This window comes from Rhopalosiphum maidis, chromosome 4 (genome assembly GCF_003676215.2).
Source record: "Rhopalosiphum maidis isolate BTI-1 chromosome 4, ASM367621v3, whole genome shotgun sequence".
Taxonomy (NCBI): Eukaryota; Metazoa; Arthropoda; class Insecta; order Hemiptera; family Aphididae; genus Rhopalosiphum; species Rhopalosiphum maidis.
The window spans coordinates 14,951,763-14,978,449 of record NC_040880.1 but is presented as its reverse complement, the minus strand read 5'-3'; the positions used below and the strand labels follow the sequence as shown (position 1 = coordinate 14,978,449).

The following is a 26,687-nucleotide window of genomic DNA, read 5'->3' as shown; positions in this document are numbered from 1 at the left end:
GAACAAACTATTTTTTATATGGTAAAATTGATAACCAACGTAATGTTAAACATGAACAATTATTACCTACACTTATTTTGTATATTATATTTCGAGTGTACTACTGTATAGGTTATTGTAATTAATATGTTAATCTTAATTCAATGATAAATCATCGCATACGAAAAAAGGTTTTGCGCCTAGACAGCGTGTGTCCATTTCTATTTCTAAGTTTTGATATACTTATTATAATTTTTTTTTCATTTTTTTTTCTGTGTTGAAACAACTTTATCAGCCTTTATCAATGTCATACAATTTGAGAAATATTGAGTGTGTCTATATCACAACTACCCTTTGTCTCAGAAGATAATTTTCTACGTATATGAACGTCACTTCAAGTGGAGTTGGCCCGGCGGAGGCAGTGTGAGCAATTGGTATGACGGCAAGTGAATACGAAGTAGTATTTTTTGCACTATGTTATATGTAGAAAAATTATTAGTTCCTAAAAAAGTAAAGTTAAACTATTTTTTAACAAAAACATCACATAGATATATTAGCCATATATTAATTTATTATTGTTATTAACTAAAATCAATACCAACGATAACGGTGTGAATGGTTTATATATAATATATATATATTCAAATTATACATATAGTTTAAAAATGTTGAACATTTCATAGTAAATGTAGATAAAAACACAATTATAAAAAAAAAGAAGAAATTTTCAAATTTCTTAATATTTTTTTAAAACCAAACAATAAAGAATCGTTAGGGAATAAATTTTTATATGTTTAAATCATTCATTTCGATCTAAATTTAATATTCAATCGTACTTTAATGATATATGTGTCTTTCCAATAAATTGATTTTGTGTAAGAATGTCCGTTTTTTTTTTTATGTTACCAACAAATTAAGCCACAACAAATTTATTTTTAAATTACAAAAAAAATCAAACTAAAATTCATTGAGCTGGTTGAAATCTAATTTTTTCATAAAAAAAACACATTGTACGACCATTACACTCAATACTTTGCCCAAAATCTAAAATTCACAACAACTCATGAAAATTGTATTATTACAGCCAATCATGTGATGGCATTATACATTCGTACATGACTAGATATTATTACTTAGTTCGACGCTCTATGACAATTAAAACTAAAAATACTATTTTTAGAAGAAGTTTAGCATATTTCATATGTAGGCAGAAAACCTAGACAAAATGCATACAGACACTCACCTTTCTTTAAAATAGTGATATATATTTTATAATTAAATAATTGAAAACAATTATAGAATAGTGAGCATATTAATTATAAGCATATGATTCACAAACTTATCAACTAAAAATCACCATCAATAGATTAATACAATTTCTATTTGTATTTTAACCTAATATGTATTATAACAACAGCTCTGTTTACTTAGAATTTAAAGTTCTATGTATTTATAAATTATATTTTATAAATATCATATTAATTTTTTTACAGGTTTAAACATAACCTATAGTTAGTATTAATCATTTAAGTATAATGTCCGTTAAAAAGAGAATATTAATATTTGTGTATCTTTAAAAAAAAAAAATCGGTCTAAAAAGCTCTTTATCTGCAGCTACTCAAATATATAGACAACTTACTGTTAATATGTATAATTTTAAAAATGTTTATATATTTAAATCATTCTTTAAAACTCTAGACTTTTATTAAATAAATCTTTTATTAGACTGTTTAAAAATAAAAATAAATATTATTTTATTCTTTGTTTAATTATCTATGCATGTTCATTATTATTATAATTATATTTTCTACTTAATCTTATTCTTAATGTACTGAACTCAAATATTTATAACCTCAAAACAAGCTTATTAATGCTTAAAGGGGAGTTTCAAACATATACCTTGTATATTTTTTTTTATATTATGAAATTGTATTATTTTGTTAAATAAATTATTATTATTATAACTATAGAATTAAAAAAAAAAAAATCCAAACCGAATTTGGATTATTTTAATAGTATGCACTCAATAATATAAATAATGGCTACCTGCTTTGCAATATATCCATGAGTAATTTTTTCGAACTTTGAATGCTCATTTAGTAATTTATCATTCATATAATTAATATATGTATTCAAACCTCAATGGTTTAAACAGAATGGTCATGATAAGTAATTACTAATTTTATATCTTCTTAAAATATAATGATTATTTACATATTGCTATCCAATACTTTGAATTACTTCTTTACGTCATAAAATTAAAAAATATTGGCATCATTAATGATATATTATAAAATCAATTTGTTAGTCAATTCTTTTAAAATATACTTCTATAAATGCTTAAAGTATACTTAAATAACGACAAAGTTTAATTAAAATATGGTCAAGTAACCTTTGAGTTAAAATGTCAAATTATGACCCTAAAATTATAGTCAATATTCTCTTACCTAATTCTTGAAGTTTGAGCGTAAGTAGTTTAAGAGCTAAACGTGTATCAAAAATCACAGATTAATATAATTGTTTATTTATTATAGTTTTGTAGTTTACAAATTAGATATAACCTTACATTTTCATTCTCCAGAATTTAAATAAACGTTTCATGAATATCAATATTTTAAAAAAAAATAACGTAATTTAAAAGATCCAAATGTGTACGTTTCGATATCCCATTTATGGTTTAAGATATATATCATGATAGTCAATAACAATTATGTTCTTGAATTCCTTATAAAACTGTTTTTATAAATTTATAAATTAGAATTGAATAACTATTTATGTTACTTTTTATAATTTAAAAAGTTATCAGAATTTATTTGTAATATTTTTAACTATTCTTACTGCTCTTATTATTTTTTATTAATCTTACCTAATAGAATATAAAATATAAAATATTATAAAAACTTAAGTTTATTATATAATACCGTTTATCATTCCAATAAGGTGATTAATAATTTAAAAATAAAATCAGTTTTACTGAATACGATAATTTATAATTTCAAACTTGGTAAATAATTATTTCTTAAAAACTTTTAAAAAGCAATTTTATACAACGATAACATAGTGATACATTATAGAGCCTTTCATACTTCTCCGAAAGAATCGAAAGATGCACAGGCCTAGTGCACAGTATGCAATAGATAAGGTGATATCATAAAAACATTCTAACTTACTTCTATGAAAGACGCGTTATTATCCCATCTTGGCAAAAAAACAATTTACAATCATATATGATTGTATTCGATGTTCAATATAATTATAAACGATTAAAACTATTATTTCTCTAATATCGAATAACAAATATTATGAGCCACGAAAAATCTAAACTATTAAATTATCTTTCTATTTAAGATTTGAGGGCTTTATTGATGATTTCTAAAAAAAATTCAATAAATAAAGTAACTTGAATTATATTTTGCACGAATACGGCCCTTATGAATAATGATAATTGATCGTGTAAGAATAACGTCTGCATTAAAGAAAATATAGGTACAATAATAACATTACTTGTGTACGAAATTGTCAGAATGCGCGTGTATAATTAATTTTTATCAACATGTTTTAGATTGTTGGTAAAATATTAAAATTTTAAATAATTGATTTTATTACCTGAATGGAAACTTAATTTGTGCTGTATATTGTTTGTATACCTAATAGTTATGAAAAAAAACTCATTACTTTTGATTTTATTGTGATTGGAATCATACGCTCTCTTTTCAAGGATGCAAACTTTTCGATGATCTGTTTCAGACTTCTTGAGAAAAGACGACGATGAAATAATATTCTTTATTTTTCTTTTATTCAACACTTAAGAAATTCAAAAGAAATACAGTTCTGGGAATTCGATATACAATATACTGCAGCGGAGTCTTGTATTGTATTCAGATAATTAATATTCGATGGATAAATAACAAATCATCCGTGTTGGTTATTTTCCGATCGATACCCCGGACATCGTTTAGGAGTAGCGTTTTCCATAATATGCCCGCAGTTTAATTTAGTTATAAGTTATAACATTTAGGAATCTGGAATATGATTAAAATGACTTTAATAAAATATACGAAAATAATAAGGTACATTACGTATATACGTAATATACGTGTACCTATTTTCGACGACCATAATCTAACTAGAGCCCCGTAAAGTTATTATCATATTATAACATGTAATACCGTTATATTATATGCATATCGTCTTTTTTTATTATATTTTTTACGATAAATTATTATTTAGCACGATTCGCACTCCGCAATACGACGTACAGCGCGCTTACATACGTACGCGAAAACGTAATACGATAGAGACGCATATAAGTGGAGATAATAATATATTTTATGGTTGATACCCGTTTACGAAAAACGTTCGATTGCGGCCATTGAAAAAAAATTGTGATAACAAACAGAAACGATGTACATCAAACAAAAAAAAAAAAAATAAATAAATAAATAAAAAGGCGTGAGAAATATCTCGTGTTGACAGCGGTTGACAAGAACCATAAAAGCAATATCGACGACGACGTGTGAAACTTAGACACGCAGCACGTGACACCGTAACTTTCGAATACTTATACTGCGCGCGATAGGTATACGGCTTAAATAAAACATTTTACAAGCTTATTCTGCACGTTAACACATTATACCGCCTAACCATTATATAGGTATTATATATATATAAAAAAGCACGTTTTAAAAATGAATATATTTTTGTAACAACGTGTTGACGTGTTACTTATTAAGATCACAACTATTATTAGGTAATATGTGCATTTTCTGTATGTGGCGGATTCCTGAGCTCAATGATGCTGTTCGGTCGTCTACATACTCTGCAGTATCCAATGTCGTTAACGTAAGCCGATTAATGCTGTCGATATTATTCCGTATACACTTAATATATAGTATAGGTACACTTATATATCGATACGGAGTAATTATATTTTTGAAACCCATACGTGGCTGTTTATTGTTCTGCGTTTTCTTGTACATTTCCTCTTTGAGCTAATGTTCATTAAAAATTAAATGAAACGATAAACTTTGTATTTTGTTTCTACGAATCATAAGCCGATTGCACGGAATGATACCCTATACTTACATATACAATAACAAGGTTAAATCATGTACTTATACAAATATTCCGTCATCGTACAGAATTATAAAAAAAAAAAAAATTATTGTGTGTATAGTCGATATGAGTTCAACTTCTGTTTTTAATGTTACTTTGCCTTTCAGTTAAAATAAAAATTGAGTTTATCGAAACATTCACTAATAATATTTTGTAACGTTTTGGTGATTTATACATAACACATAATAGTATGATTATGTTATCATAATGTTTAAAATATTTGTTCGTTTTGACGTTTAAAATTAACCACAATTTTAGTTGTGGTCGTTATTTGCAGTGGAATGTAAACAAATGCATATCTACGTAGACACATAAATGGTAGGAAATATTTTCATTTATTTTTATTAAGAAGGCCGCATGTTGTACCCATGGACGGATTCAAAAGGGACCTAAGGGCCCAGCCCCCCCAGACATATTATTTCTCAATTTTTTTTTATAATTCTACAGTCTGTAGTTCTAGAATTTTACTTCTTCAGTTCTTCATAAGGAAGTCGAAATAAATATTTTTTTATTAATAAATATTAATAAAAATTGATAGATTTGAAAAAAGCGACAATGTAAAATGACGTTTTTGTTATTTAATATATAATTAATGTTATATTAAATAACAAATAAACAAAATCTAAACTTCTATTTATATTGTCGCTTTATATATTAAGTAATCACTAATTTATTTATTACATTGATTACCTATACCTACTATTATGACAACATTTTTTTTAAATTATGAATAAAGTACTTACCTATATTGTTTTATAATTGAATTAGTGTTGTAAAAAAACTATTGCCCCTCCCCCTCCCATATCTTTTCTCTGGATCCGTGCCTGGTCGTACCCGCGTGTATAGTCTCCGTTGTACTAACGCATACTATACTAATATATACGTTTAGCAGTTCCAATTTTATGTGTTTACTTTAAATATAAGAGTGAAATGACCTATTGTCAAACTTAAAGGTAAGAATATTATCTGTGTTCTCTCGTCAGTTTTTTACGATATTTTAATTTTTAAATATCAATATTGTATATTAAACGTATATTTTATATTTTATTTGTAAATCGTTTTTATAGTGATGTTCTGATATCAAACACGACATTAGGAAAACTATAATGGTACTTTTCATAATGAATATGCAAATATAAATATAATAATAACATAATATTATTTAAAAAATATTTACCAAAATAAAATAATTTCATTCAATAACGAAATTGATCAAATATGTATATTGAATATGGACACACTTATATGATTATATCTTAATATTTTACTTGGTATAAAATACATTTACATCTGTTTGTGTTGTAAAAACTTTAGTGCTCACTTTAAACTTTCTCTGAGAGCGACAGAGAAATAAATGTCCGTATTAATTAAAACACCATCTAACAATATTTTTATATATGTGTCAATTACTTTACCATTATGTGTACAACAATCTGTACATAGTACTTATACTTGAAAATAAAATATGTACAAGTGCATACGCTTATTATTTAATACATTGACGTGTTTTATGATTATTATTCTATAATTTTTATCAGGATAAATTTAATTTTTTTTAGTAACATAAAATTCAAGATCGTTCCAGTAAAACAACTTACAAACCATCTATTATACAGTAATAATATATGTTTTAATCATCTATACGGATTCGATACAATTAATGTATTGATAAATAATGAAAAAAAAATATTATCTAACTACCAACAATATGATAACGCGCGAAATAAGAATTTTCATAGTATTAACTTTTTAAATAAATACCAGCACGATATATTCAAATATAACTTGAGTAAAATTTATTTATTTTTTTTGCACTTAAATCCGTATTAAATAAATTTTAAGCTATAAACAAGTTTGCATTAAATACTATTTATAATTAAATAGTTTAGATTCTCAAAATTGTAAGTGTTGAGCGTTAATTAAAAAAAAAAATTTGTTCGCTTAAAGTACCCATGTACCCAACTGTAAGGACTTTATTATCATATTATTTTAATAAATATATTTTTGCTAAATAATAACTATATATTATGCTTATATTATCTTCACTTTCTATAGTCAATTGGATGAATAACACTAACAACCAACGTTAATTCTATTTGTATTAACATTAAGTATAGAAGGTTGAGATCCTTTTATACCACTACACACCCCCTCCGTCTTACTATCTTTGCTGTCTCTACATTCTAAATCCTTGGTCATACTTATTTAGATCTTCTTTGGTTCTATTTATCTAACTTTACATCGGATTTTTACCGTAAACTAATTCCCAGTCATGGATTTTTTTTTTACTATACAACTGAATCTCTAGATATGGTCTAACCCATTTAGAGCTTTTGGTAGCTAAATCTGTACTTACATTAGACATATACATATTGTGTATTTCCCTCACCTCTTTATTTGTCCGTATCCTATAAAATGGGTATATTCCATTTTCTAACATGGGCACATTATAATATTCTTTGGAGTAATTTTATTTTTAAATCTCAACGTTTAATAATTATTTTAGTGATAATATTCAAAAAATATTTAAGCTGCATTAATTATAACACGTAAATTTTAATATTATTCGGTATTTAAATCGTTCGTAATAAACAACTCATAATCAGGGATAACTGCACAAGAAAGTAGGCAGTGCAGTGTGGGTTAACCTAAAAATTTTTATCATGGATTTTTATATTAAAATAATATATATATATGTGTACATTAATTTAATAACGGTTGGAGTTTAAGAAGTACGCAATAACGTCAAGCTTAAGATTTATGTTACACCCATTGAGCTAATTTTATTTGAACTTCTATTTAATTTATTTTGATTAAAAAAAAAATAAAAACTCTATGAGAGGATATTTATGTTTGATCCTGGTAAAGATGGACGCATCTAATACAAGTTCTCGGAATATTTTAGCAAAGACATATTAACGTATTGTAGTCACACGGCAATAGCCACGAAGAGATATCTTTTAGACATCAAACTAATTTTACACAATATTTTATTCATCTCTAGGTCTATTCTAATTTAACCTAAGCTCGAAACAATCATTAAAATTATCGGAGTACGGCAATAAAACGAATTTTTCTTACCATTATTTTTCACCGTCTGCTTAATAAGAATGGATATGAGTTAAATTGTTTTATACATATAAATGTTATCAAAGAATCTCTTACTGAATTAAGTTTCTCTATAATAAATGTCCAATTGTGTATAAATAACACTACACAAAACTCACACAACCACTTATTTTCGCTGATCGTATTAAACAACATTAATTTAATCAACACATTTATCAGCTATTATCATTATTAAATTAAAAATGCTTCGTTGAAAAACCTTTTAAAGCCCATTAATATTTGCAATACAAGTAGTTTCATCACTCTTCAATATTATAATGCACATATTGTTATACTATTATACTATTTAGTATTTACATCGATACGATGCGTCAAATAGAGTAATGAACATATTACTGCGGATTAAGTTAAAGCTCGGTAGCTAACGGTCAAATGAGCGTTATTTTTTGATACATTACACGTGTAAAAAAAGGCTGTTCGTAATAAAAAATTTGTTATAGCTTATCAAAAGATGACAGACCCCAATGATAGTTTGTCATGATTTAATGATACCACAAAAATTTCACCACATATTCCAACAGATAAGAATTCCTAGCTACCTCTGTATATAATTTATGAAAAAATAAAATACATAAAAACAACTCTCGAGTAAACACTAATAACTTGTTTTTAATAATATGTTAATAATAATCCATTCCTTTTTATCATTAGCTCTCTGATTTACCTCCAATCAAAAGTTATAAATTATATAATTTTTTTAATTTTTGAGTGCATAAATAAATATGTGCATATGTAACAATAATTTTTTCATAAAAATTCGGGCCCTAGTTATAAAAAATATTCTTCTTGTCAAATGCACTAATAATATGTGTTATTTTTTACTATCACATTATTAACTTCTAATATACTATTTATTTATATACATTTTTATTATAATACGTAATATTACAAATATTTTAATTCCCGTGGCGCAATGCTTAGTTGAAAAATCAACAATAATTATAACTAATAAACGAATTCAATTATTTAACGATAATTTAAGTCTTATTGTGCTTTTTATATGTTAATTTTAGTAGCTGCGTATTAATTATTCACAAATGTCAGTCAAATAGTACACTTGAATAATAATGGAACTGTTAGTATCAAATTAATGAGTATTTAGATATTGAAATTCCAATTATTATTGTCATTATCCTAGTTTACCATAAATACTAGAGTACCAATGTAAATTAAATATAAGGTGTATGCAAAATAATTTAACATTGTACTTTCCTTTGAAGAACTGATAATAATAATAGGTATAGTGTTACAGTATACTGTTGTTCTTTATGCCCAAATTATAGTGTTATTGTGTAACATTCCATTTTATTAGAATAAAGAGTAAAAATGATTAAATTACGAATATTATACATATAATTTGTGGTTTTAACCGTGATTTATAAATTTATATTTTAATAGAATTACTTTGATTTTTAATTAAATTATTTTAATTTTTGCATTTGTCTAGGAATAAAATATTTATGTACCTATGTGGTATTATAATAAACTATACAAATATACTTTTATATTTTATTGCATAAAAATAACCTAAAATATATCTATATCATAACTGAATAGTATGTTTTGCTTTAAATATATTTATAAGCTCTAAAATAAAATTGACTTGAGAATTATCAAATAAATAATTATCTGAAAAAAGTTAATTTATGATTTTTAAAAATTCTAACAGTTAATTATTAGTGTTTGTAGAGTACTTGTGTTTACTTTTTTGACATGACTATAAGCCGTGAGCTCAAGAAAAATTAACCTTCTACCAAATTAATGATGTACAAATAATTCAAAATAAAGTTATTATTATAAATTATTTTACTCAATTTTAGAATTTAAACAAAGAGAAAAATATAAAAATGTAACGATTCAGCAAGTTTTTAAGCATAATAATAAGTATAATAGGTACCCTAATGTCCCAAAATCGTCAATAAATATCTAAATACAAAAAACTATTACATTATTTGTTTTATGCTACACTACTGATGCCGTACTGAGAATATAATTTTTAATGTCATCTTAAAATACACATTTCTTATTTAATAGTCCATATTCTACAATAATATGATACAAATATTTACAACTGATACAGAAACAAAATATACCACCTACAATGAGTTACCTAATTTATATACATTTTTCTCTGTATAGAACCAGTGACTTAAAGCACTATCAATCATCGAAGTGTATGCTCATAAAAAAAAAAATAAACATAATATGCATTAAAAATATATAAATTTATGCACTAAAAATTAAGAACGACCGCATTCTGATTGCTTTTCTTTAACAATTTTAAAAATCAAATACATAAAATATAATTGGATACCAATATTTTATCAGTACGCGCAAAACGATTGCTCAATAAATTAATCCACGTAACAGTGCTGGTAAATCGGTAAGTATAATAATATTGTATAGGTATTATACATACCTACTTATCGGCATAATATTTTGTAATCGAGACATTTATTTACTAGTTATTATGTAATATAAAATAATCTAGAATAATTAGGTTATTAATTTTTTTTTTTAGATTTAAACAATTATTTAATTTTTGATGATTTATTTAAAAGCGATAACTTAGTGAGCCCATCGTTTCTAATGAAATATCTGCGACAACGGTGCACGTTGATAAAACAGAAACGCCATTATAACCCTTAAAGCTCTGGTAAATTATTTATATGCAGTATAAACCTTGCCACCGAAAAAATAATGTTACGTATACCTACCCGTGTCGCGTCATAATACGGGATGGACGTCAGTGTGAATGACGTGGAAAATTCGAGCTGCTAGGCGGACTCGATAAAAAGAAGAAAAAAACTAGCACGATGATGGACTCCCTTTCGGGACGTGGTGGCACGAGATGGATGACTGTTGTGTGTGTGTGTATGAGAGAGAGAGAGAGGGGGGGGAGTGATGCCATATTATACTATACTCGAGTAAGAAAATCCTCTTTTTTAACGTAATGTCTGGCGATCGCTAGATTTTTCCACTACACACAGCTCACCGCCGCAGCCGCCATTCTCCGGTTAACCGAGTTATATTATGTATCATAATATTATATCATACTGGATTATTCGTCTAACAGTAACCACCATTGTATTAAAAACTGTATTATAAAATTGTTATATTTATTTTTTATAATTATTTTATTTTAGTAGTTTTATCTTGTTTTTAAATAACAGCAAACCATATTAATTTCCAACTCCGAAGCAAAATAATTATTTGAAAAATTTTAATATTTTAATGTACAAAAATTAAATTCCGAACAAGTTAATCAATAGTTAATAGTTATTACTTTAAAGCCATGACCCATTCAAGATAAATGTATTATTACTTTTATTATAAAATTTACTTGTTGTGCTTTTTTTTGTACAGATTGTAAATACAGCTTTTATAAATAAAAAAAAAAGTTGTGACCAACAGGTAATCAAACATGTTTAAACACTTCAAACATACTTAATTATAACTAATACAGTTATTAAATTCGATTTTCATGGCATATCAAAAATTATCAAAGAAAATATTCTGCTTCGGCATATTATGATATTGAAAACGTATTTCATCATTGAAATAATAAAAAGCTTTTAAAAAAAAAACTATAGAATAATCATAATAAGTAGGTATTGCAGAAAATATAGTATTTTTTATTAAAATCGTTTGTAGGATGATATTATTACAGTAGTTATTATTAGCAGTTATACTGTTTTAAAAGAATCACCGCGTACACATAACACGAAAATCGCGGTACACGCACACCCAGAGCAAATATCGAAAAGGTCTTTGCAGACAGATGAACGACGTATAGGTGTAGTAGGTACGCGTACGAGCGATAAATCGATAAATCCCGGCCACTGTATACATGTATACCGGTAACTGTTTCGCGCGTTGTCAAGATTAATCGCTATTCGGACCGATCAACCGAAATGATTGGCGAGGTTATTCCGCGTTTCCTTTACACCGTCGACACCGCTGTGGCGTGCACGTCCGTCTATCGCGCCCGTCTGCCGCCACGCCGCGGTTTCACGGACAACTATAGAAATAATAATAATAATTTACGTCAAAAGTGCGCACGAAAGTCCCACGCCGAATTCGAGACGACGGCTGGCCGCCCCGGTGAGTAGATCGTATGCGATGTCGATGACCCGACTCGAACGTCGGAAAAGAAGAGTAGACGCCGATGCTCGTGCCCCCGGGCTCGTAGCCGCCATTACCGATCTCAGTAGGCGCGACGGGGGAAAAAAAAAATTTTTTAGAAAATTTAACAACAATAATAAATTAACAATGGCTATATATTTTGTTATTTTATTTTCAGCCGTCGATTACAATATTTTATAATTTTTTGATTTATACTATCAAGCCGCGGCGAACAAAATTGTATAGCATAAATAGATTTAATAATTAATTATAGTCCATACAGAGGTGGTTAAAATAATGGAGCCATAATTTCCGGGATACACTCACTTAATATATATATGTATATAATGTAACGATGGAAGTCTGCACGTAGCATTATTTTGTTTTATTTATTTATTTTTTTTTTTTTTTTAATATGATTGCGTGATTTATTGATACGTTCAGTCATACGAACATCGGCTGTTACGCGTTCATAATATTGTACATGACGAATGTTTTAAATTCAAAAATCTAACGTTACGGCCGCGGTCGAGTCTAGAGCAATAATAACTTCATTTTCTCCTGGTCGCGCTCGCGTGTTCTTGTTATTGACAAGTAGAGGGGGAGAAGGGATACGATATTTGGTGACCGCGTTTGCTGGGAAAAAAACCCACGTGTTGTATTATATACATTTTTAATGTTAGGACATTGGAAAAACAAGACTTCCCTACCAAACTCGCAGAAAAGAAAAACAACTCGACTTTCATTATTGTATGAAGACCGTTCTCCTTGTATATTATATATTATACGAGTTCGTGATCGGTCAATTTCGGGTATTTTCCTTTTTTTTTTTCAAATTTAAAACCCTTGCATCCGTTATCAATCACCCCACGGGGGCAACCCTTGGCAAACCTCTGGCAGCCGTGTTCAATTACCGGACACTGCTGCGGTGCTTATGCCCACACGGCGCACCGATATATGCGCGTCCAAGGAATTCGCGAACGGGTACCATTCGATGTTGATAAAACATCGAAATGTTCGAAATGTTTGACTATGTTAAATCGAACAATCAATGTGTATCTATTTTTTTCATTAATTGGCCACGGTAGGCACTCAAGAGCAGGATTCGAAAATGTCGTTAACAATCCGGCATGAAATTAATGTTACATAAAAATCTCATATAATGGAAACCAATTCGTATCTTATTATATTATATTTAACAGTGTCCACTTGCGCGGTTTCCGTTATCATTTTTATTCGCGTGGCTTTTAGTTTTTAACTTTAGGGGTATGTTTATACCCCTAGTAAGCAGTAAATATACAGATTTATTAAAATACATTTTTTAAACAGTTCTAGAACAATTTTTTTTTTTTTAAATTTTTTTTATATCATTTATTAAAAATTATTACTTATTATTAGACAGTATGAAATGTAGCAAAAAAAATATCGTATGTATACTGTGAAAAAAATACATACTTTACAAGCTTATAATTTTAAATTTTAAATTTCGAAAATTACGATAAACCTGAATGTAAATAATTCTATTTATACATTTATTTATAGTCAGTATTGTGTAATTGAAAGATACTGAATGATATAAATTCGTTAGAAACCCTATAACAGTAGATTTTAGATGTAAACTTAATATTTAACTATGGTAAGTTTTTCCCTTTGTGGTCATGGGTTAATATAAATAATATTATCATTATCGGTTATGCGGTAATGAAAATTGTTTGGTATTTACAGAACATATTTTGACATCGATTGAATGTTGATAAAAAGGCCTACGAATACAGTTTATTTACACACCTAACGTTATTACTGTTATCACTATTTCAAAACATGTGTGTTTTATATTATTCAACTCGTGCGACGGTGTAATCGTCCCACCTCGTGAGAATTGCATAAAATGACGCACTCCTCATTATAATTGTTTAGCATTTTTAAGTAGGTTTCTATTATTTTACGTAGATACATAATAACAAAAATATTAAATAATTGTGTTTATTAATACACTGATGGCTCCGTGGCTTGTCATGGTTTTACGCATGTTACATCTACACAATATTTTCCTTTTGACACGAACCTGTTAGCTCTTATATAACAACAAATATTAATATATACTATGGATTTCAAGGATGTACCTGTGTATGTAAAATATTTACTCGTATTTACCGAGGACATTTTCAAGTTTTTATTATTTTACATTACCAGTCTCGGTATTAAAGTAATTTGTATAAAAGTACTTTGGAACACATCCACACACACACACACACACACACACACACATATGCTTATTTCATAGATTGTATTTTTTTTGAAAAATACTTAATGTAGTAGGTATTAAAACTACGCTACAAGTAGTAAGCAATCATAACTTGTGGCTCGCGTGTTAGAGAGGTTTCGGTTGTGTTACTTCTTGTTCAGTTTAAAAATAATATAGTTTTGAATAGTCCAATCTCCTCAACGAAATAAATGAAAAATACTAGGTGATAAGTATATATAATATTCTACCTACATATCATAAGTATAATATTGTAATGATTTTCAACGTTTGACACTTTAAAAAATACAAAATTATAATACATATCAAATTTCGTAAAGAGTATAAAAACTGTCGACACTTCAACTGTATATAATTATATTTTATTAGTAGCGATGGCCATGACGTACAGTTTGAACAATAGTTTATCTATAGGTATTGCCTAATATGTAACACGTATATACTTATATTATACCTTATACATATAAAATACCTACAATAAACCTATTACAATAACGATCTCATATCCTGGTTGGCCTTGTAACGGATCAAACACCTTAAAGAAAAATTCGGTTTTTTTTTTTTTTTTGTTTTTGTAAAACTTAAAAACACGAAACAAATTATAATATTGATCGCCCTAATAATGAACGTCGTGTCATTATACCTACTTCGTGTGTCATGGTATATAATAACGTGTAATTAGTATCAACTGAACTCTATGCCTTTATGTATACTTATTGTAATTATTGTCCACACTAATGGTTTTACTTCGATAAATTATAAGTTATAACATCTTATACAATGTTTTGTATGGACACACAACAGACACCGTTTGAGTATCGCTGTTGATTAGATTTTCGGGCCATGCATCGTTTGCACCGTTTAACCGTTTACCTCACATCAAATAATTGGCGTGATTGCGTCGTGTATTTCACAATCGTACATAATTTTCACACCTGCATATTGTATTCTAATTTTTAAACAATAAAATCGGATGAGATTACCTAGTAAGAGTACCCAAAAAATCCGAGTTATGCCAACTTTCAGCTTAAAATTTGACGCTCCTACTATTACGTAGGTGTGCTTATTTCTGTTTAAAAATATAAACATATATTATGAAAAGATTAAGCAACTTACCCGTACGGATGACTCGGTAACACGACCAAACCATACGTTGTTATCGCAATATGCACGTCAGTGGCAGCCAAACGGGGGGGAGGGATAAATCCCCCCATGACTTTTTTTCTTTAATATTTATAATAATTACATTTATGTATATTGTACTATAATGTTATTGTATTACATTTTATTTTAATTTTTTCTCAAAATAACGCTCATGAGCGTATATTATTATTATCTAGATTCTAGACTCATTCTAGGAACAAGGCTGTTATTATTATTAATATTTAGTAATCAGTTGCTTATAAAAAATATACGGGAATTGCCTAGCTCGATGATCGTTAATATTCAATTACAACACGTCAACACACTCCTCCCTTGACCGGTCCATTGGCCGAAACGTGTTAAGTAGACGTTATACCCGCATGTGTTGTCTCTGTCTCATTAATGTAGATCATAGCTAATTTGCGTTCAGCCGAACACATTTTGTGATGTTAGGATTAATATTAGAGTAAATTTGATAATAGGTAAATTTACTCAAATTTTAAAGCTAACATCACAAAATGTGTTCTGCTGAACGAAAATTTGCTATGATCTACATTAATGAGACAGAGACAACACATGTGGGTAGAACGTAGTCCTCTTAAAACAATAGTACGTAGCTATGTCATTATAGTTGGCTAATTCATCGATTATTATTACATTTGTCACAATATTTTGTTACACAGGCCATAGTGTTTTGGCTTTCGTACTCGTCACTCGTGTCTCGTACAGTCATACTGTGTCGCGCATTACACATATTTTAACTGTCTGCTGTAAATTGTAATATATATTATTGTCTATAGTCTATTTTATAATGTCTAATAAAAGAAAAATTACCACATATTTTACTTGCTCCACTACTAAACACTCGGACTCGGATGAAAAAAATAGTATGATCCCTAAGATCATTACAGAAAATGAAGTTGTGGACTTGCCGATAATATTTGTTTAACTAATTAAAGTAAAATGTTTTATTTATGTCGTCTCAATGGCTTGTTCACTATGGCTGTTCATCGTGGGATTATAAATATAACCTCCAATGAAGTACTAGATAAATTAGCAAAAAAAAAAAAAAAACAAAAAAATTGATTTAATAATACAATACAAATATTGTTTATATTACCTACATTGTTATAAATAAAGTACCAATTTACCTTAATTTAAAAAAATTGATATTAGGCATAACCATATATTATATTTTAATGATTAATAGTAGTGCATATTAAAAAATCAGTCACATCCCTCCCCATAAAAAATATAATTTGACCACCACTGATGTACGCTGTATGTGATATTATGTATTAAAATTACGGCTATTATTTAAAATTAAATTAAATAAGCCGATTTATTTTTACATAATTGTATAAATATAATAATAAGTATATTATATTATATAAATTATACAACAACTGTTGAATTTTCAAGTTCAACCAGAATGTTGTTGGTATTAAAAGTTCTTTTAGTATAATAATATGATGTGCAAATTATGTTGTATATTTGAATATTTTTTATTCTATTGTTTGACCAATGGGCAATGAACAATGAACGATATTTTGGTGTGATAAACAAAAAAACAAACGTAAACGATCATCGGCATACACGAAAATATTTAATATAAAACAAATTTTAACTTTTAATTAATATGTTTTATAATGATTATTATGTTGGTGCCTGTACTATTGTAGTTGCTAGATAATATTATTGTCTACTTGAATAATTGCTATAAGTTTTTGTCTACGAAACTTAACTTATCATAAATCAGATAACATTTATTGATGGTTTATAATTATACATAATAATTGAATCGCTATTAAGCTGAGTAAATAATTATACTTAACATCTTATGTAAGTATGTACTTTATTTTAATAGGTAATGTAAAGAACTGATAATTGTGATTTTTAATTTTATCCAATTATTTCCCATCATCAAGATTGCAAATACTATATACGACTATTACGCAACAAAAAAATGTGAATATTGATATTTCAAGAAAACAGCCAATATATTTTAAACAAATTATTTATAAAATTAGAAGTAAAAACACGAAAATGATTAAAATTAAGGCAAGTACCTTTTTTTTTCCTGTTTGAACCGACGGCGCCGTGGGAACTGCTTTCGCATTACTTCGACGAGTACCAAGTAGGCAAGTACCTACTTAAACTTATAATACTATAATAGTAATTGTTGATGCTTAATAATGACTTAAGTCGAGTGAAAGGATATTTACAAAAACACAGTGTTAGTGGTTAAATGGTTTTTTTTGTAAAAGATTTAAGTAAAAACACTATTAACAAATATGTTTTATGGAAATTTTTAAAAAAAAAAAAACACGCAATAAATAAGTACATTCTGCTATTTTCATTATTCAGATAATCATCACGTGTATTAGTACTGGTATATTATACATTTTTCCTTATAAACAAAATTGTTTTAACGTATAGTTTTTTTCTTTACCCTTCAACCTTATTTTCTATAACTGCAGATTTGCTATTTTATACTAATGTTTTTATAATTTTATTTAATATCAATTTTTCGTTATTATTATTCCTAAAAATATGTGTAGAACACAGGCATCCTCAGAAATTTCTTAGCGAGTAAACAAATCCAGTAACTATAATGGACTATTATCGCAAAAGAAAAAAATATTTTGAAATAAATAATTCTGAAACATTGACTATAGATTCAATATTTATACGTACCTATATAATAATTATAATAAAAATTGTTTAAAAGAGATATCGAAAAAGTTAAAAAAGAAAAAAAATTATTATTTTTAACCATATTAAATGTCATGTTAATTTAATGTCTAGATTGTAATGAGTCATAACAACCAATTACATAGGTACGTATAAGAGCGCCAAAAATAAATGTTTATGCAGTTACGACATTGGGGTCAGACTGGTTAAAGTGTTGCTCAGGCAACGTTTTTAAATATGTATTGGTGAAATTCAATAATGGTATTAATAAAAAGACAATTATAGCAGAGACTTTATAAAAACTTAAAAATACTGTAAGTTATTTGAGAAGTATTATAATACACGATTATCAAATACATATAATTATTATTATTGTCTCACGTAAACAAGACTAACTTCGCAGACTCCAACAGTAAACAAATCATAAATAGACTATCAAAATTATAGTTTAAGACAATTATGAAATAAATACCAATAAGGTTTTAAAATATTTTCTTTTTTTAAAAATTTATATTAATTAACCAATATATTTTATACATACGATTTTGCTTTAATCATTTATATTTAAACAGAATTTATTGAATAGTAAATTGTATTGTAGGTGACATATACATTTAGATATTAGATCTTTGCTTAAGTTGTTATTTATACATAATCCTTCTATATACTAGAGCTGACTATCCTTGTTTTTGTGTGTAGATTAATAATTTAAAAAGTGTTTAACTATAAATGTGTTCAAATTTACCGAATGGTTTTGATTCTTCAAAATGTGGACTTATTTATAAAAAGGCTTAGCGTAATTAATTTTAAAAACATACATAGGATCTGATCTGAGGATATTAAGTAAGCGATGCGTATGTCTAATATTAATAATTCTACGAGTATATTATACTTAATAACTTTTTAATAAGTCCTTTTGTTTTTAATTTTTATAAATTACACGCTGTTCAAATTAATAGAAGTTTTATAGGTACAAAGGTATGGTAAATCATGAATCCTTTAAATGCCAATCTGTCTTAAATAGATTTCTAAATTTAACAACCTTATGGTTTTGAGCGTCGAGACGAGAGTGCTAGTAGTTTTATAGTGGACAATTTAAGAATTTTAATATAATAAAAACTCATACATATTTTTAACCATATTATTTAATATTATAAATTTAAAATCTATAAATTGTATTACAAACATGAACTTTCTAATTACAAAAACCACAACAAAAATTGAACTTATTTCCCAAACTTTTTTCAAATACATAATGTTTTATTATTTCTTTAAATTACTTCAATAGTATATTTCACTTTTAACTTTTTAATAACTTATTATTATTTTTACTAATACAAAATATACCTTTTTAAATTATCTTATATTTTTTACAACATACTTTTTATAAAAGTTAATAATACTAAACACAACTAAAAATGTATTAATATTTTGATTTCAGTTTAAATATATTATGAACAATGCTGAATAAAATTAAATAGTTTTTAAAAGTATAGAGTAAAAAGGTTTAGTACTTAAACGTAAATAAAAAACATGTATTTCAGATTAATTTAATTTATATTTTTATTAAATCACGATTACCGGCAAAGCATAGGGCAAAGCTTTATTTATATCTGTTTACTTACATACTATTATTTACAAAAGTTATATTTATTAATTTTTATTTTAAAACTTTTTTAATTTTACCGGCAAATTTAATATGAAATAAAATATTTTTATATTACGTATTAATCAGTACTATGATGTACTTCAAAATATTGTATACAGTGTTCTAAATAAATCAAGGCGACAGCAAATGTTTAGTAGACAATTATAACTATTACATTGTACATAGTCATCAAAACCATTTTGAAATTTCTATTAAAATTGCATTGAAGTATTTCTCGTGAACCGCCGTTATTACAATCTACATGTATGGAAAAGTTTCCCGAATGAAACTTCCGGACTTCGAGAACATTGAACATACCGTAAAAGACGATTAATCACAATACAGCCCGACAGTGAATACTTACTATTAAAAATACATACAATGTGTACGTTTTCCGCAAACACTGAAATATTTTATCGATTTCGATTTAACAAGATCGCGCTTGTGTGACTGTCACGTTTCCCCGCGGGTCCATCGACCACCACTCTGTGCATTAAGCATGACGGGTAAGGGTCTATGGATTATCCGACGATTAGTACTTAAATCATTCCAGCTGTGCAGACGAGGCTGCAAAGCTTGTTCTAAAGTCACACAATTGCTGATGCTTTTGTGAGTACCTACACGAAAATATTTGTTTTCAGTGGAAACAAGTTGACACAATGTGTGCGCCCGCATACATATATAATATAATCGAATAATTCCGTATAATGTATGAGAAGTAGTGTTGTATAACAAATTAAACATTTTTAAAACATTTTCCAATACGGTTTGAACGTATACTGTAATATGGATTAAATATTTAAACAAATCCGATGAGTAGACTAGCTCGCTCACAAAAAAATTTGAAATGGAGACTATCATAATAAAAAATGTATGTATATCAATGCGTGTTTCTGTGAAAAACATTTCACTAACCACAGATTATAAATAAACAAACAATCATTAAAATTTCCACCCGTACACACCGAACTTACTCGTAATTTTTAGCGACGCAATAATGCATAAAGCATTGCGGGGTGGCCTTCAATTGAATGATTAAATTAAAATTATTTCTCCCGATGAGTTAAAGTAAATCGACAATTTCGATATCGGCTTTCTGTTAAGCTGATTATCCACAGGATGGCGCACATGGGCTAAAGTTCAGTTCACTGCCACCACTCATTGACCATCTATTAATTGTTATGTGGTGTGTCCGTACACTTTTATAAATTATATTTAATCTGCTAAATGACCAGTCTATGTCTTGGCTGTTTTCTTTTCTCATAGTAATCACTACTTATACGTATGACATTTGTAACATATATGACAATATTAGCAAAATTCTGTTTCAACATTTTTGTTATATTTAAGATATTTTCAAACAAAATAAAGAAGCAAATAGGCATGAAATTGTATTTATAAAATAATTATTTAAGTTTATCACTGGCTAAATCTGTTTTCTTTTTCATCAATTATAATTATTTATTATTAGGTACCAGTCTACCACTTAATTGTTAAATAATAAATTAACGACTTTATCGATTTATATTAAATTTTTTCATGGAAACTTTGGTACTTTGGTTGATAACTTTGGTATAAAAGAAAAAAATATTTTATTAAAATGATTAATTTGATTTATCACAATAAAAATGTTATAACTTTGTAACAACTAATCTCTACTACGAATTTGTGAAAATATAGTTTTGGTTTTTACTTACCACCACTGATTTAAATGAAAAAAACGCAGCACTTCAAAAATTAAATTAGGTAGGTACTCGTTTTTTGTAAAGGTTCTAATAATACGAGATCGATAGTGGGTCAAACATTAATTACTTATAAATCATAATACAATTATCACGGACCGCAACTAACGAGGACGTTATCATATACAGCTGGTAATTTTGAAGGATAAATATTTCTCCTGATCCTTATATTTTAATATACAAATTTAATAACATATTATTACAAAAATAACTACTATAACGAATTTTTAAAATTAATTTTATTAGAGTAAGTTAATTAGTTGAAAGCCTAAAGTCTCTATATCTATCCTCTAAATTTTTATGACACACACAACTGTAAAAATTATCATTTGCTAAAATAACTACAAAAAAGTATAATTTGCTACAATGGTATATCATTTTTTTTTTTTTTAGTAAACAAGACTATAAATAAAGATTTTTTTAACACATACAGGTTAAGAGTGTAAAAGCTTCGCGAAGTTCACTTCCAAAAAAAATATTTATTTCATTTCTCTTGGTCAAAAAGTAAGTCCTATGTTATAAAATAGAGACCAAGGTAAGCACTTTCGTAAATAACTGCGCACAGTTACGCAGTAAGTTAATAGATTAGATTTTTTCTTATAATAAATCGTAACGAAAGATTTACAAAGAGATTCTGAATAAATGTGTATTATTATTATTATTGCTATTATATTATTATTCATATATTGACGAATGGCTCAACTAAATTCGACGACTTATTTTTTGCTAAATCACTATAAAGTAGAATAGTTAGTAATATATGTTATTACCAATTTGCATTGTCTATTATATATTATATATTGAGTATATTATGTTTTCGGTGAAATAAAATGCTAACGTGTAATTGTTACCAAACGTAACGCACGGCGAAAGGTTTTCTGCTGTAGGTGATTGATCATATTATTATTTTACGACATGCATGATTCGCGTATTACTATTATACCCAAGTACGCGTAAATAACTTAAGTGTGTTATACATACAGCTTAAATGTTCGTCCCGAGAGAATACGTTGCAGGCATATCAGGTATATAGGTAATATATAGAAACGCTTTCGCGTGGATACATTTAAGACCGTTTAAACTTGATTTAAAATGTATTTACCGCTGTCTATAGAATTAAGTATGTTTTTTCGGTTGTCTTATCACGAGTTGATAATAATCTCGTACATGCAACATTATTGTTGTTTAAACACGAAAGTTTTTATTTAAAAATGAATGCATACATACCTACATATAAACCGCAGAAAAAGTTCGTAACACGCCGAATAATAACTTTTTCAACAACTTTTGTTCCTACTAATCGGGTTGTTCCATCATTCCATAATGGTTTTTTAATTTACCGAACGCAACAACACTAAGTGATGTCTGTGATATCCTCTAATCGACACATTTTCGGTTAGTTTTTCATAATAATAATCATACACTACAGTATACATTTCGATAACGTAATATGAATTAAAATTGTAACTGCGTCATCTCATAGTATGATTTGATAATTGTGTGTCTATTTAATATGTATAATTCGAATATCGCTAGTACAAAACTAAGTTACGTACCTATAATACGTCATGCAATTACTTTATTATAGAGTTTATTTTTATGTACGAAAATGAAAATTATAACGTATTTGTTTGTAATTCTTATTAACTACGTAGTGCATTCCTTTTAATTATTACTAGTCACCTATATATCATAACAAAAACATGAAAAAATGATTAAATATAATAAATTCAGTATATGTATTGCTTAAGAGTAAAAAAATACTCTCGCAATACATAAAACTTTGAAAATCTGGCACCCCTGCTTGTGATTCCCGATAAGTACAAAGTAAATGTGATTTCAAAATCGGAATTTTATAAGAAAACACGGAATATACTTGATTCCTAACCACCGTTATATCAAAATATACTAACCGATTCGAATAATAAACATACGAATTATAAGTTTTATAGCAAAGATACGTATAGGTACCTATTTAAAAATTTTCAATTTAATTGTTTGAATTCCATGTGATTGAAAGTCGATTACGACTTAAGTATTTGCAGTTTTTAACGGTATTACCGCGATAATTTTGAAGATGATCAAAAAACTGGAGAGTACTCTTAAATATTTTTACGAAGAACATTTTGACTCATTAATCAAGTTATAGAAAAAATGTATAGTTATAATATGATCGTTCATTATTTTTTTTTAGTTTGGACATGCTGTATTTTTTCAAATTTTATAAATTATGGCATAAAAATAATCAATGTTTTTGGAAAATATAATTACTCTAATAAAATTAATAAGTATTCGACTTACAGCATCGTTATAGGCTTTGGCTTGCAGCTGTTTCATTATTTTAATAATTTAATAATTAATCAAAAATGTTTAGTATAATATATTTATCATGGCATTTTAAAGTTTGAATAACAATGATTTTTTTCATGTTCTGAGTTATAACGTATATTGTGACACGAATTAAAGTTCAATGATTTTGTCGTGTATACTTTTTACATTTTGTTTTTTAATAATTCTCAAATTCTAATAACAATCATATATTTAATATTTTTTTGTATTATAATACCATAACATAAAAAAAAAACCAAATTGAATACAATATTTATTTTAAGAGGTTATAAATTACAATTTACTAGGTACCACGGTTTAGACCACTCGCGAATCACGTACGAAATAAAAAAAAACAAGCAATATTAATTTTATTCATTTAACCGTCAATCATTTATTTTTTTTAAATAATGTAATAAAAACGAATAGCACTTTTAACCTGTTAGATTTAAAAATAAAAAATAATAAATTTAACAATAATTATTCTTATGCTAATTGATATAAAAAAAAAAATATATTGATCGAGATTAAAATTGATTTTTTTTTTATAGTAACATTCAAATTACTTCATAGTTCACCGTCGTGATCTTAAGTCAATAATTATTAACAATCAGAATGTGACAAAAAAAAAAAAAATTACCTCATTCATTACAAATATTAATGCATTTAATATAATAATAAATGTATTTCAAATAATTACTTAAAACATTATGATGAGTTAGGCCAAATACAAATTTGTATTTGATATCCAATACGTAATAAAGATAGTTTAAATCGTTCAAAAGTTATTGATTTATTGTATACATATTTTCAGATAGGTGTTTAAATTCCTTACATCATATTAAGCTATATCAACTTGTTATTTTCCTTCCACTTCGAAATAAATCAACTAAATCCTCGCTATCGTATATGGGTTTTTATTACCGATGTCTCCCTTTCTGGCATATGTATGCACGTTTTGATCCCTATATAAGTGCGTATGGCATGACTTATCCTTAAAGAAAATTCGTATTCCATTGAACCGTCAGTCAATATTATTTTAGTTCATAGATTTATAATATCGTGAATTTAGAGTGAGAAATCGAATTTAACTCTAATAAAAATATTTCGGCTTATAATCTAAATGTATGTACTTATACAAAAATGTTTCAATATTAATATCATTTATAATATACATTTCGATATTTCATAAGTATATTACATTATTTTAAAACATAATTTGTTACTATAATTCAATCAATAAATACATGCCATTTGTTTGTTTTAAAACTAGTTAAAATTATGATAACGTAGAGAAAATAATCATTTTACTCAACTCATGTAAACAAAATTAATTTTTCTTATATCAATTTTCTAAGTCATGAAAATCTAAGTTCATTAAATATGTATTAATTGTTTCAATAAATGTTTGCTTTTAATTAGCTTATTTGAATTGTAATTTATCAAAATTAAGTTGCATATATTTATTAAAATTGTAATTCACATAAACGTACTGATAGTATAAAATTGAAAAAATACTTACATAAGTGTTAATTTTAGGTGCGATGAGTTTTTTCGATTGTATAATTTAAATTTTCAATTGAGATCAAAAACATTAGATAAAAATTTTAAACATACTCTTATCGTTAAAATATTTTTTTTTTGCATTATGCAACACATAATAATTTTAGTTAGCTCAATTAATTTAATATAATATAACGTGTATTATTATATTATATATTTTTAGCTCGATGTTTTTGTGTTTGATAATTTATTGACACATTGACGTTCTAATAATTCAATTGGGCAATAACACGAATTGAACATACGTTTATATGTCCAATCTATGGCAACGATGAATTTATGTTTGCGTATTTTTATTTCCGGAATGGGCAATAATTGTTAACCCGATAACGTACGCTATGGACGACCTTTAAAATGCTTTATCGTTTTATACGAGCTTTACTCACCTGGACAATATTTGCGTAGCGTCCGCACGAAACCGTTAGAAAAAGATGATCGAAATTCGTGTGAGGAACATCGTCTAGAACAATATTATGAACTATATAACCTATACATTATTAAAACCGAACGCGCACGTTATAGTGGGTTTTTTTTTTTTGCTTTTATTCGTTAAGTACCTATTATGGGTTTTTCGAATTTACTGCAATACGGCGGTTATTTATTCCGATCGTCGTTCGAGTACCGGTACACTCCACACGCGACGCTACACAGCGGTATGCACGACTTGTCGCCGCTGCGATACGGTTTCAACCATGTGGGATGACTGACGTGATAACGTAACCGAAGCGGATTCAGCCGCTCGTTTTCCGATTGCCCACGACCGCTGACCGAAACGCCCCAAACGTTACCGGTCAGAAACGATCTACGCGCGACCCGACCGAATTCTGCCGTCGCTGTTCAGTACTCGATGGACAGCCAAGTAATAATACATTGAAATATCATAATATTATAATATAATACACCATAATAATAACCATATACGTACCTATAATATTATATTATTACGGTGTCACGTGAA

The 26,687-nt window shown here is 27.2% G+C and overlaps 1 protein-coding gene across 4 annotated transcripts in view; it reads right to left on the bottom strand.

Moving 5' to 3' along the window:
- LOC113560708 (neuropeptide CCHamide-1 receptor-like) overlaps positions 1 to 26,418 on the bottom strand; it is a 143,785-nt gene extending 117,367 nt beyond the window's left edge. For 3 of the 4 annotated variants that reach the window (XM_026966747.1, XM_026966744.1, XM_026966746.1), the window contains exon 1: positions 26,116 to 26,412. The gene's annotated coding sequence lies outside the window, so the exon portion shown is untranslated. Of the gene's footprint in view, positions 1 to 26,115 lie in introns of all 4 variants that reach the window. The other variant, XM_026966745.1, reaches the window with a different exon arrangement.
- Positions 26,419 to 26,687: the final 269 nt, after the last annotated feature.